This window comes from Sarcophilus harrisii, chromosome 6 (genome assembly GCF_902635505.1).
Source record: "Sarcophilus harrisii chromosome 6, mSarHar1.11, whole genome shotgun sequence".
Classification (NCBI taxonomy): Eukaryota; Metazoa; Chordata; class Mammalia; order Dasyuromorphia; family Dasyuridae; genus Sarcophilus; species Sarcophilus harrisii.
In genome coordinates, this window is record NC_045431.1 from 116,505,181 (window position 1) to 116,509,898 (window position 4,718).

A 4,718-nucleotide genomic window follows, 5' to 3' on the forward strand; every position below is an offset into this window, starting at 1 on the left:
ACTGAGGTAAATAAGGTTAAGTGACTTACTCAGGATCACACAGCTGGGTAAGTTTCAGATTTGAACTCAGGAAGATGAATCTTTCTGACTCCAAGACTGGAGCTCCATCTACTGTGCCACCTAGCTACATATGAAGAGACATGCTTCTCTTCTGAGTAAGAAAGTTTTGGCTTTTTACTTAGCATTTTTTTTAAATGAATGTATGCCTAGACAATTAACATATAAAAATTATAGTTTAAACATTTAGCATAAGGAGGGAAAAGACCAGGAATCTTTCCAAATTTCCTCACTTCTGCTATTCAGCATTAAGGATGTGAAATTTCAGTCCAATTTCCCAACCACAAGCTTGTTGCTATAGCATTTTGCAAATCTAAGAATTAATGTGCTTTCTTGTTTTTTCTTGTTTTTTTCTGTAGTCCCACAGGTCGGCACATGCCAGTCCATATGGGTTGAATCCGAATGTTAATTCCACCCTCAGTAGCCAGCACATGTGGAAAATGTTAATGCTTTCCTCAAAATGGAACTTTTAGGGGCTTTTTTTTCAAATGGAAAAAAACCCACCACCTAGATTTTTAAAGAAAAAGATTTCAGAGCCAGTCAGACAACGATGATGACAACAATGTCCCAGAATAACTGAAAAGCATCTCATTATCTGAACCAAAGCCAGCAGCCGTATTTATTTTAGGGAAGGAAGTTTAAAAAAAGGCAAGCCTTTTCCTCCAACAACCTAAAGTCATCAGTCCTAGCTAAAAAAGCATTCTACTTCATTTGGAGGAAAAAAATAAAAGTGAATGTGGGTAACCTCTGTTTCTTCCCTGCTCCTCCTCCAACACAACAGGATGGTTGGAACTTTACCACTTACCCTCAGGGAGTCCATTTCATAACTAGTTCTCTAGAAATGCAACCTTGGGATTAAAAAAAATGTAAAGACAAACTTTCTGACAGTGAGAAAGGAAGAAAAGAAAGAGAAAGAGAGACTTGGTAACAACATATCTTTGTTTCCTATACTATGGATTTTCAATGATGGTTCTGCACACTTATGGTGTGCAGAATATAGGCGAGATCTAGAGCAACAGCTTTTGGTTTTGGGACCCTTTTGGTCCCTTTTGGTGGGAACCCTAATACTGCCTTCCATTAGATCTTATCTTTTGCTTTCTTTGAGCAGGTGATTAACAAACAATAGTGGATCAAGCTAGGAAAGTGACCACCATCTTCCCTTTCACTCTCTGGGGGTCTTTTTCTTCTGAATAGTCCTCAAGTATGTAAGTCTACCAGTGGTCCCCAAAATATAGTCCAAAGAATTGTTGGGGTCTCTTGAAACCCTTTGAGAGGGTCTACAAATTCAAAATTATTTTTTATTTCTAATATAGTAAATAGCTATAAATATAACCCATGTGAACAAAAACTCTTTGAACAGATCCTCGATAGTTTTTTAACAACATGAAGATATTGAAAACAAAAGTTCTCAAACTCTCAAATTGAATTCTAGACCATTGTGGGGACTGTAGAAATTAGTGAAGAAGATGGTTTAAGGGCTACCTAAGAAACCAGTCACAGACTCATGGTTGAAAAAGCAAAAAACTTGTGACAGTCTCAAGAGTGTAAATACTACCTAAATTGTTTCTGAGCTATGTGGCCTTGGGCACATCACTTAATCCCACTGAGCTTCACTGTAAAAAGGAAGGGGCTGAATTAGCAGGTCTCTAAAGTTCCTTCTAGCTCAAGGACAACAATCTGAGTTGGGGATTGGAGTGGGGAGAGAGAAGAAAGAAGTTGACATGTTGAAAGAGATACAGGTCAGTACTAGAGAAGTTGCTCATACCATTGTCCCTCTTCCTCACCTTCAAGGAAGCAATCAGTGAGTTCTGATTTTAACTAATTATTTTATTGGATGTCTAATTGACTATTTTTTCTCAATATGATTTTTTACAAATACATGTAAAAATAGTTTTCAACATTCTTTTTGGTCTATGGATTAATTTATTAATTGATTAGTTATTTGAAATAATATTTTATCAATACTAGTTTATATAAAATGTAAATACAATTACTGTCATCAACTGTCATAATACCTTCAAGGATTAAAAGTACTATTTAGTAGATTCCCTGTATGCATCTAGTGTAAGGAGTTCTCTGCAGCTTAGAACTGTGCACACAAGAAGTGATCCTAATTGCAGGAGACTTAGAGAAAAGATTCAGGATTTCTTTATTCTTTGAACAGATTAAATTTTGTGGTAACATCTAGATTTATCTTTCTTTTAGTAACCAAGTTCCCAGTTAATCACACCATAACATCAAATGAATAATGAAATAAAAGAATTTTGATACCCTAGAAAACAGTGTTCAGTGATACATTTATATTTTATTTATATGATTAAACATCTGTTTATATAGTATTTTTCTATGGGATTTCTGGCTAATTTGGGGATAGGATTTATACTGCTAACATGATACTTACTTCCATTAGGTGTAAGCAGTAGAATTATAATCTTATTGAGAATAAAATTGATTATATGAATGGATTAAGCAGCTTTCTCCAAGAATATGGTTTATGAAATCATGTGTAGTATGAAAAAAACTGCCAGTGACATCTATATGAATTCTCAAGCTGCTTTTTACTCTATCAGATTTAATCAATAGAGACCAACATGGTCAGTCAGTTAATTCTTAATATGAACAACTTGGGAGAAAAGAAATCTATATATGAATAAACAGGGGAACAAGATGCATTTATCAAGGAATGTCAGGTGGCAATGATTCTGGATGAAAATTCTATTGTAGTTTTCATTTCCACAACTGTGTTCTGAGACTTTGACCTGACCAGCTTTCAGACCATCCTGCTCAGCATTCATTTTTATAAGATTTTGTGGTACAATGAGATGATTCAGGCCAGTTTCAATGATCTTGTGATGATGAGAGCCATCTATACCCAGAGAGAGGACTGTGGGAACTGAGTGTGGACCACAACATAGCATTTTAACTTTTTTTGTTGTTGTTTGCTGACACCTTACCTCTCCTGACACTGCAATGGAAAGACCATCCACAAGTCTTTCTTAGGACAGATCATTTTGAGAAGCAGACCTGGCCAAGAATTCCTAGGCCTGGGCAAACATTTCTCCCTTCGAGGAGTAGTCTGGCCCCTGTTTTCTGTAGGACAAAAGGGGTTTAAAAATACCCTATCTCTTTTTGTTTTAGTGGATGGCCCACCACACCTACAAACCTGTGTTTCTGCCTAACCTAAATGGGAAAGTTTGAGAATCTGATTAGTACCCTTTGGGAAGGCACAGGACTCCAGAAAAAGCAGATGCTTTGTCCTCCTAGAGTTCTTTGGCTTCAAAAGATACTTTCTACTCTAATCTAAATTCTTTTCACAGAGTTATTTCAAAGATATAGTGAGGTAGATATTTAATAAAAGACAGAATTGGTTAATTAAAAAAACTTTGTTGTTTAGTGGGAAGGAGAGAGTTTGTTTTCCTATTTAAAAAACTGAAGCAAGAAGTAAATTTGATGATCACTTTCCATAGAAATTAACTTGAAGCTAAATCCCCAGAATCTGTCCCCAGTGTCCTTTGCCCTGTCCATATACAGTTAAATCAAGCTAGGCCCAGAGTGAGTTCTGTCATGATGTAGCTGGCATACCTGTAATGAAATGATAATTAGTCAATTAGCCTATCAGTCAATAAACATTTAGTTTATTTAAGTTCTGAGGGTACAAAAAGAGGCAAAAGACAGTCTCTGTCCTCAAGAGCTTACTAATGGGGGAGACAACATGGAAACAAATATATAAAAGATAAGCTACATATAGGAAAAAGAATTAAAACAATTGAAATTAAGTACAAGTGTTTATAGAGGACCTAGTATTTCCATTATATTTAGTTCTATGCATATTAATTAAAAGACAAGAGGAACTTATTCTTGAGGAACTTACAATTAGAGACAAGATTAATAATACTGTATAATACAAAACCACTACACGTATAATACAAGTAGCATGAAACAGCATTAAATTATATTATAAACTGGTGTTTCCCACTCTACTTAAGTCCATATAAGGAGACTGCCTATCAGGGCTGTACTGTTGCTGTAATGTTTATACCCATTCATAGAGAGAACACTTGGGGAGTGAGAGGATAGGAGAGGGGAGGAAGCAGAAGGAACTAAAGATAAAGTTTTTAAAAATGAGAAAATAAAATTCAGAAAGAAGGTCAAAAGGAACAAACACATAAAAAGGACAGTTTTGAAAGTTCCATGTTGATGTGATTCAAGGCAATTGCAATAGAATTGGGATGATAATGGATTGAAGTATAATATTTTCACCTTTTTGTTTGTTTTGTTTGTTTTTTTTTCCTTTGGTATGATTTTTCTTGTATGACATGAAAAGTATGGAAATATGTTTTTTCTAAAGTTCCATGTTGAATTTTTCTATACTTAAAAAGAAAAGTGAGCTCTACATAATAGAAATTCATAGTTTTATGTGTGATTCCCTCCTCTTCTCCAAAGCTGTCTGTTAAATTCCGATTTGACAAAAAGCTATCATGAATTGGGAAAGATTTTATAACAATTTTCATTTCATTAATCACAATAGGATTTGTATACATTTGAAAAATAGCAGCACATATGTTAAATGAAAAAAGTATTTATCAATGCATTTACTATATACTGGGTGAGATGCTGAGAATACAAAGATAAAAACAAAATATTCCCTCCCTTCAAGGAAC